We start from the raw sequence: 13746 nt of genomic DNA on the forward strand, positions 1-13746 counted from the left end.
TCACCAGGGAAGTCTTGATCTGCCATCTTTTACCCACCACTAAAGAACTGTCATATGTCACATCTATTCAGACCTGAAAGTGGGATCTTTGAATTGAAAGGAAAGAGTGGCTCCTGCCAGCAACCAGCCAGCACCATGAGAAATCAAAACTGTGTCTGTGTGACTGGCCAGTCCCACAGGCGTCCTAGGCTGGCTCCATCTGATGTAGATAAAAGCCAAATTCCCCTGCATTGCTGGCCTTCCTTCACCCATATCTCACAGACCCACAGAAAGCAAGCAGGCACCACCGCCTATGGAGCTTTGGGGTCAGACTCACCAGTTCCAGGCTGGACTCTTTCCAAGATTCAGTTTCTTCATCTCTGAAATGGGCTTCCCTCTTAAAGATTGACTGATGACCCCATAGTGTCACCAGGCACAAAAAGATGGGACCGCTAGAAGGAGCCATTCCCATCATGGTGCCTCACCTGCTCTTCCATCTTTCTCATTTGTACAAGCAGCTATGGGGGCTTCCCAAGTGGCTCAGTGGTAAAAAGCCCACCTGCCAATGCAGGAGACATAAGAGACTTGGGTTCGATCCCTGGGTCAGGAAGATCCCCTTAAGGAGGGCATGGTTACGCTTTCCAGTATCCTTTCCTGGGAAATCCCATGGATAGAGGAGCCTGGTGGGCTACCGTCCATGGGATCACAAAGAGTCGGGCAAGACTGAAGCGACTCAGTATGCACATACCGCAGCTGTGGGGCAGGCAGGGGACTCCAATCACTTTCAGAAGTGGATTTCGCTCCTCAAGCCAGAGAACTGTATCAAATCCTTCCCACTCCACAAGTGGGACACCTGCCAGGGACCAACGGGGAGGGGAGACACCCCAGAGGGGACACCTCAGCTAGGAGTTGTCCTCCAGATCATCTGTGATGACCTGGCCCTAGACAATTGCTCCCCGTGGGGGACTGCCTCCTTGGGGATGGATGCTTGATGCGCAACCGTTGGCTGCCCCTTTGCCGGGTTCGTGCTGTAATGATGCTTGACAGATCCTAATTTTCTTTTAAAAAGACATGCATTATAGCAGAGGAAATAATAATACACATCAGTGACATGAGGCAATTGTCCAGTTAGCAAGGATAGAATGGGTTTCACTGCCCTGCTCAAGCGCCTGACTCATGACGGATTTTAGAAAGTCTGGAATCTCAGAGGTCTTTTCGATTCAAAGATCCCACTTTCAGGGCTTCTGTGGACAAACCAGGGCAGTGCTGAGCAGCCAGCAATCCCCCATGGAGAAGCTGGGCCCCTGCCCCTCACAAGCCTCAAAGGAACGAGAGAGAATCCTTACAACAGCCCTGAGGATTAGGTACCATGAAACAAAAGCCCAGAGAGGGTAAGAAATTTGCCCCAGGTCAAATTTTTAACCGTGGGGCTGGTGCTACTGAGCCATGAGACTGGAGGTGGAAACAGAGACCAAATCATGCCCGGCATCCCAGTTTTCTCCAGAAATTAAGGTGATCCACTGAAGAATTCTGAACAGAGTTACCATGGTCAGGTTCTCTTTACACCTGTAATTCTCTGGTTGCTGCTAGAAAACGGGTTGAAAGAGCAAAACCTTTAGGCAGAGAGCCCAGGTAGGGGCCCAGGTAATCATCCCGGTGAGAGAAGGTGATAGTTTGGCCTGGAGGAGTGGTACTAGAATGAGAGAAATGAACAAACTCAAGAGATATCAGGAAGGTGGAATAGACAGACCTCAGTGATGCGAGAGGATACGGCTGGGGCTGGAGATGGGTCCCGGCCAGTATCAGAGCCGTTATAGCCAGAGCAAAGGGGCGACTTTTCTTCAGTCGCTCAGTCATGTCTGACTCTTTGCGACCCCATGGACTATAGCACAGCAAGCTTCCCTGTCCTTCACTATCTCCCAGAGTTTGCTCAGACTCATGTCCGTTTAATCAGTGATGCCATCCATCAGGGTCTTTTCCAGTAAGTCGGCTCTTCGCATCAGGTGGCCAAAGAAATGGAGCTTCAACTTCAGCACCAGTGCTTCCAATGAAAATTCAGGGATGTTTTCCTTTAGGGATGGATTTTAGCCCCAATCAAGATGCATAGATCCAGAGAGCAGACCTAAAATCATGTCCATTTGAGAGAGCCTGAGCAGAGTGAGTCAGGAAGTAATCCAAACCAGGTCACTCTGGGGGCCCAGAATGTGCTGACCCCTGGAAAAGTAAGGAAACCAAGGAAGTGAGTCTCACGGTGGCAGGGGATGAGGGTGGGGTCTGGACCAAGGTGAGGGCAGGTGGCAGACTCTCAGCCCACCGCCTGGGGTCCTGCACCCTTTGGTGTGGGGGTTAGGTCCAGGGCAGGGGCGACAGCAGGGCAACTGACATTTCAGCCCTTGCTGACAGGGTCACAGTGCAGAGCCTGCTGGAAGGTTTAACACCCAGTCACAGAAGTCTCAGGCCCACAGCCTCTCCTGCAGGCGGCCCAAGGGCCTCCGTCTGACTGTAAGTTCTGTGCAGCCGTCAGCCGCATGGCTGCCAAGAAAGCAATTGCCTCTTCTGACTATATTAATAGGAGTTTAGTGTCCGGATCAATGTGGCTAAGAGTCCCACTGCAGTCGGCACTTGTCAGACTATATCTGGAGCCCAGGAGCTGTGAGGAGCTGACTCAGACACTTCCCTCAAGCTGGGTCTGAAAAGCCTATGCTGCCCATTTGGGGCGACAGTGGCCCCACGTCCATGGCTCTAGGCCCCACCTCCCCTGGGAATGTCCCACCTCCAGCCAGAATTGGCCCAGAGACTATGCAGTGGCAAGAGTGCAGGTCCAGTGCTGCCAGATCATCTCAGATGTTCAGAGAACTCAAAACGTGAGCTTTGCAAGTGATGTATGTGCTGCTCTGTTTAAAATGGAAAGCCAAGAAGGACATATTGTAGAGCAAAGGGGACTCTGCTCAGGGTCCTGTGGCAGCCGGGATGGGTGGGGGGCAGGGGGGAAAATGGATACATGTATTTGCATGGCTGACTCCCTCCGGTTGTTCACTTGAAGCTATCACAACATTGTTAATCAGCTAAACTCCGATATAAAATTAAAAGTTTTTTTAATCAGATTTAAGCTTTTAAGAAGATTTACATGTGAAATCTAATGATTTTTAAATGTTGGTCCAAATGTTCTTATAAACTCAGTAGAAGTCAAAGGTGTCTGTGGTCTGGATCAACCCTGCAGCCCCACTCTGTGACTGTTGTCTAACCAAGACCTCTGTGATGGTTGATGTCACATGGTCCTTTGACTGGCCACAGGCACCCAGATTAAATGTTATTTCTGAGTGTGTCTCACAGCCTCCTTCCTCTGTCTTCAAAGCACATCACTCGGCCACGTGCTCCCTCGTTGCATCTTCTTTCTGAGTCTCACCCTCCTGCCTCCCTCTTACAGTGACTCATGTGATTACTTCGGGCCCATCCAGATAATCCAGGGTAATCTCATTTCAAGATTCTTAACTTAATCACATTTAAAAAGTCTGTCTTGCTGTGTACACAGGTTCCGGGGATTGGATGTAAACATTTGTGAGAGAAGCCATTATTCTCTCTACCATACTCCTCTTCCTTTGATCTGAACACCCACCCTTCCCAACAAGCTCATTACTTGTCCACCATGATATGTGTGTCTGGCCTCCAGATCCTCTCCAGCTGTGGTTCCAGCTGGGAAGGATGGACAGGCAGAAAGACATGCAGCAGAGATTCAGATGAAGAGTCAGAAGGGAAAGACAACGCAGCACCAACATATTAAATGTGTGTGTGTGCCCGTGCGTATGTGTGTGTTTCTGTGTGTCACAGCAGGAGGCGCGGGAGCCCCAGGCCCCACAGGTGGATTCTCTGCCCCTTCTCCTGCTTCCATTTCTACGGGATTGTTGCCCAAGCCCCTTCCTCTGAGTTCACTCTCTGAAGTGTCGGGTCAGCATTTTCCCCACCCCCAAGTCACTTACCAAATTGGATTAGCTGTGGAGAGAGCCCATTAAACAAATGCACCTCCCAGCCTTGATTTACTGGAAGAAAACAGGAGATGTTTTCCTTTCTGGGAAGGTATCATTCTTCACGTGCTAACGTGCAGAGACTCCCCACCTGCAATCTTTCCATGTAACCCATCTAGTTGAGCCAGGAGACTCTGCTGCTCAGAATCTCAAAAACAGAGCCTCAGTGCTGAGAAGGGGCCAGGGGTGAAGGCAGCCCAGAGAGGACCAAGGATTCAAACAGGCAGCCCCATCCGTCCAGAGACACATGGGCACCGAAAGCCTGGATCCTAACTGCAGGGAGCCAAGAGTCAGAGGATGCTTGGAAGTTGAGACCGTCAGGAGCAGGAGAGTTGACATCAACAGCTGACGGGCCCTTAGATGCTGCTCCATCACATCCCCCGCGCCACCAGGGGCCCCTTTTTGGCCAAGGAACTGCTGCAGGGCTGCAGCAGCCAAGTAAGTGAGCTGAACTCAGTGAATAAGGCAGCACATGTCTGGTTCAGAGAACAAATTCTGATTTCAGACAAAACGAACCTCAGGGACTTCCCTGGTGGCTCAGTGGTAAGGAATCCACCTTCCAATGCAGGAGCCACAGGAGACTCAGGTTCTATCCATGGTCCAGAAAGATCCCACATGCCGAGGAGCAAATAAGCCCATGTACCACAGCTGTTGAGACTGTGCTCTCGAGCCCATGAATTGCAGCTACTGAGGCCACGAGCCACAACTGAGGCCCTTGTACCTAGAGCCCATACTCAGCAACAAGAGAAGCCCATGCACTGCCAAGTAAAGTAGCCCCCACTCACTGCAACTAGAGAAAGCCCCGCACAGACACAAACACCCAGCACAGCCAGAAATAAATAAATAAATCATTTAGAAAGAAAAAGAACCTTAACTCTCGGCTCCATGAACACTCATTAGTTTGGGATCTCGGGCAAGTCATTGAGCCTCTCTGTTCCTGGGTTTACTCATCCTTAAGATGAAACCCACCTCTTAGAACTGTTAGGAAATTAAAGTGACACTGCACACAAAGCAATTAGCACCATGCTTGGCCTCTAATGATTACTATGATTAATATTTGTAACATTTAGCACATGAGGGTAGAACCAGACAAGCAACCTAGAAGAATTGCCATGAATTCTTCAGGGTGACACCAGAATGGCCTTAACCCTTCCTGCCTGTGTCTGGGGGCTCGGAGGACCAGGCCTGGATTGAACCAAAAATAAGAGTAGAGCTTATCTGCTTCTGGTCCCCCAAACAAACAAAATCTCAAGCCTTTACCATAACAGGCTAAGCACATACCCAAAAACAAAAAACAACAACAAAAAAAAAACTTTATCCCTGGTTTTTGCAGCATTGATACCTAAAAATTTATCATGAGCTTTGAGGTGCAAGTGGCTGCTTCCACCATGAATGGGAGCTTTGTTGCTCAGTTGTGTCTGACTCTTTGTGACCCCATGGACTATAGCCCACCAGGCACTTCTATCCATGGGGATTCTCCAGGCAAGAATACTGGAGTGGGTTGCCATGCCCTCCTTTAGTCCACCATGAAAGGACTCACTCTAACTCAGCAACCTTGGTAGCTTTGCCCTGGGTTTTTTATTTAAATTCCTGTTGCGTTTTTTTCCTTATGAATTCTGACTCTGGTGAACTTCTTTACAAGGCAGCTTTTTCTTTCCTAAATGCTTTGTTTCTGAGTCTTCCTTTCACATTAAGACTGCACAGAATGACTAAGAGGGGTAGAAAAACAGATTCAAGGTTAAGCTTCCATAAGGAACATCTAAAACTTGGTCACAGAACTGGCCTGAGGTAGATCCCCATGGCTGATGCTGCCACACGCTGAACGTCAGCATTTCAAGGAGAAGGCATTAAGAGGAGATGTCCAGGACAGGAAATGCACCACACAGGGACCAGACCACCCCCTGGGAATAAGGGCAGTTTGATGAATCCACCAGAACCCATCACAGCCTTTGGAACCCCATGGATATAGGTTGGGATCTATCTCCACCATTCATGATACTTAGATTTTCTGAGCCTCAGTTTTCTCATCTGTAAAATGGGAATAATTAGAACTCATTTCATCTGTGTGTTGTGAAGTTGAAAGGGCCAGGAGCTAAACAGGCCCTCAGTGTATGTGACTTTGTTTCCTGCTCCTGAGCCCACAGGCACCAACACGGGACTGGAGTCCAAGGATGGGAGCAGCCAGCAAGGACAAGAATGGTTTCCGTCTGCAGAGGAAAACCATCTGGTTTCAACCCAGAGGATGCCCAGCCTCCTTAGGGCCTAAGGAGCTGGGAATGGCCCCAGGTGTTGCAAAGGGAAACAAGGACATCTGGAGTGAGAGGTGGGAAAAGGGGGAGGTCTAAGTCTCTGGGTGGAGGCTGAGGTGTGTTTGCATAACTTGGCCCGAGCTTCAGTGTCTGATAAGCTGATGGCAAGATCAATGCGGAGCTCACAGCAGGAGTCTGAAACTACAGGACATCTCCAGCCTCAAGTCAGGCTTGATCCTGGCATCTGGCCTCTAGCCAAGCTTGCTACAGGATCTGAAGGCCTGTATGAAGTAAGATGATGGCTTTGCAGGGAGGGGAAGGGGGTAAGCGCTGTGTCCCACATCCCTGTTCCCATTTCTGCCCACAGTAGATGGGGACCTGACTTTGCAAACTTGGCCACCTTCATTACCACCTAGTCCTGCTCATTAAGTTGCTATTACCTGTGGTCCTACCTGACTAAAAGCACACGAGCTTGGCCGTGGCCAGAGAAGGAAGTCAAGTTGTCTTTTAGTTTCAGCCCCAGTGTACATCACCACCCACCCCCTCCTTTGGCGACCACAGTCTGCTGGCTCTTCTGTGTCACAGCGACCAGTCTCTCCTGCCCATTAGCAGATGGCAGGCCTGACGGCTGAGACACCACCAAACACATATCCCTGATTCCTGGCTGGCCCGGTTGACCAGAGGCCTCCTTAAAGGAAGAAGCACTAATACAGCCATTGATGGCTGCAAACCCTGAGGCTGCACCCTCCTACCCCAAGAACCTGGCCTTGAAACAGCAACCTTGCCTCTGGGCCTGGGACTCTGGGAACTTCAGAGTTTCACGGCTCCTATATAGACACTTGGACAGCCCTATGGGCTTACAAAATTCATTCCCTTTTCCAATCCCTTTAAATCCTTGTAATGACCCTGATAAGCAGGCAGAGCAATAATGATCCTCTGCATTGCACAAACAGGGCAGCTGAAGCTCAGAGACACTTGGTGACTTGCACAAGGTCACACAGCCAGGAAGTGCCAGAAGTGAGATAGAAATCACATGCTCTCTTTTCTCTGCTTCAGTAGCACCTTTTGAGGAGTGAGCTCACCATCAGCTGGATGGACAAGTTGAAGTTGTGGAAGGGCCTTCTAGCGAGGCTGCATTTGTTCATTCGTGCATTCAAGCATTCATGCTCAGTGGTATCCGACTCTTTGTGACCCGACGTACTGTGGTCAGCCTCTGTCCATAGGATCCTCCAGGCAAGAATGCTGGCGTGAGTTGCCATTTCCTACTCCAGGGGATCTTCCCAACCCAGGGTTCGAACCTGCATCCCCTCTGTCTTCTGCATTGGTTGGCAGATTCTTTACAACTGAGCCACCTGGGAAGCCCAGGTTGCATTTGGGGACAGCCCAGAGTCCTGGGTCAAGTCATTCGCAGATTTGTCACGAGTTCTCATGAGAAGAGATCCCACTTGGTTCTTCAGGTAGCATCAGCCTCAGAAGTGCAACATTAGCCTTTTCCTTCCCCATCACAAGGAGGGAAATACCCAAATCGGACAAAGGCCACTTTCATTTCTCCTTTGACTTAAGCAGCAGAAAGAGCGGCCAAGCCTTCAAGTGGAGTCCTGGTTCTGCCGTTCAAGTCTTGTGGTTTTGGGTAAAGCAACTCAGCTCCCTGATGCCCAGGAGTCATCTGTAAAATGGGAATGATGTCACTGGCCCCATCTCAGCATACCTCCAGCTCCCTGTTTCAGACCTGGGGGTTTATATTCCCACCTTTCTCTCAGTGTCTCCTGGAAAAAAAGAAGGCCCTCTGGGGATCCCCTCCCCATCCTTCCTGGTCCCAGTCCCAGCTCAAACCCAATTCACCAGGAGCCCAAATAAGGAGCTCAGTTCAATGGGAAAACTGCACAAGCAACTGTCTGACCAAATTGACTTGTCAGTCACCCTGCCCAGACAGGGCCCAGGAGAATCACCTGATCTGCACACAGGAAAGAATGATTTGTAAGCTTTGAGGCCAGGAGGGAAAACACCCAGCAAAGGCTGAGCACGGAGAGAAAGGCTCTATCCAGGTTTCCATAGCAATCCCGGGAGAAGCAGGAGGAGTGTTTGCGGGCAGAATTCAGAGATGGCAGACGGCAACCACCTCAATCCCCCATGGGCCGTCAGCCCCCAGCACTTGGGGAGCCAGCTCCCTCTCCAAAGCCACCAGTCCTCAGACCCTGGATCCAAGCAGACAGACATCCCACTCAAAATCCCTCACACCCTCTCTCCAGGGTCTATGATGATTTGGGAGAGGAACCACCCTAAAGTCTTGTTCAGACGCTACATTTTATATATCGTTTGTTGTTGTTTAGTTGCTAAGCTGTGTCCAACCCTTTTTGCAACCCAGGGGACTGCAGCCCATCAGGCTCCTCTGTCCATGGGATTTCCCAGGTAAGAATACTGGAGTGTGTAGCCATTTCCTTCTCCAGGGGATCTTCCCAACCCAGGGATAGAACCCAGGTCTCCTGCATTGGCAGGTGGGCTCATTACCACTGAGCCACCAGGGAAGCCCATATATATATATATATATATATATATATATACTACTATATAATTTGCAATGTATTTGTGTGTTATGCTTAGTCACTCTTTCAGGTCCAACTCTTTGCGACCCCAAGGTCTATAACCCGCCAGGTTCCTCTGTCCATGGGGATTCTCCAGGCAAGAACACTGGAGTGGGTTGCCATGTCCTCCTCCAGGGAGTCTTCCCAACCCAGGGATCAAACCCAGGTATCCCACATTGCAGGTGGATTCTTTACCAGGAAGCCCAAGATTTGTAATGTATTATATTATAATAATATAATATAATAATAATATATAATATATATATTACTATATAATTTATAATGTATTTGTATATATATTACTATATAGTTTCCTCATCAAGTCACTTTTCTTTTCTAAGCCTCTTATGAAAATAAGTATAAAAAGAGTTCTTCTGGAGAGCATTATTGTGAAAGTTAAACAATATGATGTAATATTTAATAAAGGTGAATATAATTATTTTTCCTCAAATTTGCACAGATTTCGAAGTTTGCCAAGAGCTTCACCTCCATTATCTCAGGAAAACCTTGCACTGAACAGTCATCACCCCATTTGGCTGTGAGGAAACTGGGGCTTAGAGATGAGAGACTTTCCCAAGGTCCTGTCAGTAACGGCGTGAGTGGGACTTAAACTAATGACTTGGGACTCTTAGTCAAGTGATTTTTCCAAGCTATCGTTTAAAAGTTGGAGGAAATTTTATTTCTAAAAGAGGAAACATAAAAGATCTTATTAAAGAGAGTGGAAGAGAGAGAAAGAAAACCGGTGTGTTTGACAGAAGAAGAATATCCATACGATCAAGGGCAGACACGACCCAATAAAATACTCCTTTCACAGGCTTCACTGGGCCGAACCCAGAGTGAGCAGAAGCATGTGAGGAAAGGCAAACAATTAAACCATAAAAGTAATAGCTGCTTTGGAGACTTCCCTGGTGGTCCAAGGACTAAGACTCTGGGCTCCCAACGCAGAGGACGCAGGTTCAATCCCTGGTTAGAGAACTAGATCCCACATGCCACCACTAAGAGTTCATGTGAAGCAGCTAAAGAACCCACATGCTGTAATGAAGATCATGGCAACTAAGACCTGGCATAGCCAAGTAAATAAATTAATATTTTTTAAAATGTAGTAACTGCTTTTTATCAAGCTTTTCTCTATGTTGGACATTGCTCAGAGAGTTTGTATTGGAAAAATGTCATGTAATCTTCAAAACAATCTTATGAGAAGGGTGCTTCTATCAGTTAGGATATTTTAGGTTGCAAGTAATAATATTTTGTTTTAAAAAAAGAAGCTAAAAGTGGTTCCGAGACTAAAAGAGTCTGCTGGTCAGGATGGCACTTAAAGTTCTTGCTGTGAGCTCTCCCTCTGATCCCAACACATGGCACTCAGAGATAAAATATAAATAGTGAGAACTGAAAAGCCATAGCCACTTTCAAAAGCAACATAGATATCCCTCTGGACTACATACAGTAGACAAGAACAAAGAGAAAAGGCTGGAAAAGTTGCAGATCTGATGGGGTTGGGGCCAAGAGGTAGACAGAGGTGGCTGGGAACTCTATCTTGTTGGATACAAGGGATTAAAAATACAGGAGGTATGGATTCTGATCCAGGCTCACTGGCCTAGCATGGGGTTTTCCTACCACAGAACAGAATTAGAAAACAAACTGCAATGTACTCTAGCTTATGTTAGGGTTTGCATGAAGTCTGTGATTAGGAAGGTCAGAGTAGGAAGGAGCAACCTTCCAGCCAGGACTCAGTCAAGCCATCCAGGCTGGGGGATCTGCAAACCCTTCTATCTCCACAAAGAATAGGAGCCTCAACCCAAATGAGAGCAGACCCTTGAATGGAGACCTCAGTGAAGGGGTTGGAGATGACTACAAAAGAGGGATATGGCATTGAGGCGGGTGGAGGGAAGTCCCATTCAAGATATTTCTTAGAAGCTAAATTCCAAAAGATGTGGAGAAGTCTAGCACTAAGAAAGAAAGCCAGCAAAGCCAATATGCAGGAGGCTAATCCACCCCAGAGCAAAGTAGAATAATAAAGCCATGAGAAAATCATTATTCTGATTATTTGGGACCAGTGACAGATAAAAGAAGAAGTAACATGAATCATAACATTAAGGAATTGTGAAACAAAAACAAGCAGAAATGAAGCAATGTCAGAGGTATTTAAAAAGAAGAACCTGTTAGAAATGCTGTACACAAAATGGGCATTTAATTTTTTTTCGATAGAAGTGATAAATGTTAGGGGATAAAGTTAAAGAGAGAATGAATATATTGAATGATGGTGCTATTATAATAACTCAGACCACAACTCAGAGAATTAAAGAAATAAAAATATTAAAGAACTATTAAAAACTGGCTCAAACAAGTGTCTAATTAGAGTTCCAAAAGAGAAGAATAGAAGGCATTCTAAGGAAGCAATTTTCAAAGAGATAAGTGGTAAGGATTTTCCAAAATTGAAGAAAAATGTGGGTCCTCAAATGGAACATGTATACTGAGGGCTAAACAGAAAAAAGTTTTTTAGGCTACATCTAATTATATACCTAGTGAAACTAAAGAACGCTGAGGATAAAGAAAAAGTCATTCTAAAAAAATTATCAGATGCAAAAATAAAACAAAGGCTTCAGGTTTCTCATCACCACACTAGAGGACAGAAGGTGATGGAGCTAAATTTTCAAACGTCTGAGCAAAAATAAGAGGCAGTTTAGAATTATATCCCAAAGCTAAACTATCATTCAAGACTGAAAGTGAGGGACTTCCCTGGTGGTCCAGTGGTTAAGACTCAGCATTTTCAATGCAGTGGACTTGGGTTCAATCCCTAGTCAGAGAACTAACATCCCACATGCCCATGGCCAAGGGAAAAGAAAAAGGAGAATAGTGAATGAATAAGTCAATACTGTAAAAAAAAAAAATTGTTTTAATAAAAGATTTAGTTAAATCAAGACATTTTCAAACATAAAAGACTAAATATTTACCCCACAAGGAAACTAACTCAAAGTGACAAAAATAGCACTTTAGCAAGAAGAAAAGAGAAATCAAAGGGGAAAAGTGTCATGCAAGAAACAAAGGTGAAATTGGAAATTGGTACAATATGCTCAGATGTTTAATTAATTGCCAAATAATGCTATTCAATTATAATATAATTACTATATTTTAACATCTATGGGCTTCCCTGGTGGCTCAGAGAGTAAAGAATCCTTTTGCAGTTCAGAAGACCCAGGTTCAATCCCTGGGTCAGGAAGATCCCCCGGATGTTCAATAGATTTAGAAGTTCTGTGGGTAAAGCATACTAAGGTCTTATCTGAAGAAAAATAGAAATAATGAATAACTTTGACTATATCAGAAAAATTAATAGCAAGAGAAACCCTAGAAATATAAAGGTCATTGTTAAAAGAATAATATTACAATTTACAGTTTCCAGGCTAGCAGGAGTAGGGAGAAATGGGGGAAAAAAAAACTTTATCAATCTAATTACAGCTGAGAAGTAGAAAAAGAGGAACTTCTCTGGTGGTCCATTGGCTAAGACTCTGTGCTCTCAATGCAGAGAACCTGGGTTTGATCCCTGGGCAGGAGGCTAGATCCTACATGCCACAACTAAAGATCCCACATGCCACAGCTAAGACCTGGCATGGCCAAATAAATAAACAAACAAATAAGTAAATAAATAAGTGTGTGACCTGGCACAGTCAAATGAATAAATAGAAAAATAGAAACATATACGTAAAAAAAAATACAAAATAAGATGATATACATAATATGCTAGTAATCACCATTAAAAAAAGTTAGTAGATACAACTCATCTGTTAAAGAAATGACAATCAAATTAAGATATTTTTAATCCAATTACATGTTGTTTACAAGTGACAGGGAAAATCTAAAATAAAGCAACAACAGCAAAAAAAAAAAAAAAAACCAAGGAAAAAGTAAAAGAAAGCTAATATATCAATACTAAAATGAGACAAAATTTGAGGCAAAACAGAAAAATGAAGACAGACAATACAAAATGCTTAATGATTTTAAAAAGAACACATGCCACCACAGAAATAGAATAAACACAAACTTCTATGCATCTAAGCATCTTGTCTCAAAATACATAAAGTAAAAGCTGGAAGAGTTATTAGACAGTATTGATGACAAATATCCAATCACAGAAGAGCTGAGTGTACTTCCCCAGAAAAAAATAGGTCACACAGTAAGGATATTGATTATTTGAACCACATAATTAAAATATTGATCTAATAGATAAATCTAGAAACCTGCTCCCAGTAAGCATAGAATATTCATTCTTTTTAGGCACACCAAGCACATTATAAAAATTGACTATGCACTAGGTCACAAAGACAGTATTGACAAATTGGAAAGAACCCATGTCACACAGACTGTTCTCCAATCAGTGAAATTATACTTGAATTCAACAGTGAAAGCAGGTTTAAAATGCATTTAGAAAAGAAAAAACACACTCTTGAGCAAAATGGATTAAAAAGAAACTGACAATAGAAATTTATGAAATATTTAAAAGCAAATGACAGTGACTATACTTCATGTTAAATTTGTGGGACATGATTAAAATCATATCTAAAGGAAAAATTTAGCTTTCAGTGTATTTATTAAAAACCAAGAAAGACTAAAAGTAAATTAATTCCCTGGCAGTCCAGTGGTTAGGACTCTGCACTTCCACTGCAGGGGGCCCAGGTTCCATCCCTGGTCGGGGACCTAAGATCCCACAAGTCACATGAAGTAGCCAAAAAAAAAAAAAAAATGTTCTTATTCAAATTTTAAAATTAAAATTTTACAAAGTAAATAAGTTCCTTGTCTAACTCAGGAAGCCAGGAAGTAGAATAAAGGAAGTAGTAAAGATGACAGGAAAAATTAGTGAAATAAAATATTGTTGGTATTGTTTAGTCACTAAATCATGTCCAATACTTTGTGACCCCATGG

The 13746-nt window shown here is 44.9% G+C and overlaps 1 non-coding gene across 1 annotated transcript; it reads left to right on the forward strand.

The window, feature by feature from the left end:
- Nucleotides 1-13448: 13448 nt before the first annotated feature.
- Nucleotides 13449-13521, forward strand: TRNAG-UCC (transfer RNA glycine (anticodon UCC)). The gene has a single exon. It is a non-coding gene; the product is annotated as a tRNA-Gly (tRNA).
- The last annotated feature ends 225 nt before the right edge of the window (nucleotides 13522-13746 follow it).

The sequence above is a fragment of the Odocoileus virginianus genome, chromosome 17 (assembly GCF_023699985.2).
Source record: "Odocoileus virginianus isolate 20LAN1187 ecotype Illinois chromosome 17, Ovbor_1.2, whole genome shotgun sequence".
NCBI lineage: Eukaryota > Metazoa > Chordata > Mammalia > Artiodactyla > Cervidae > Odocoileus > Odocoileus virginianus.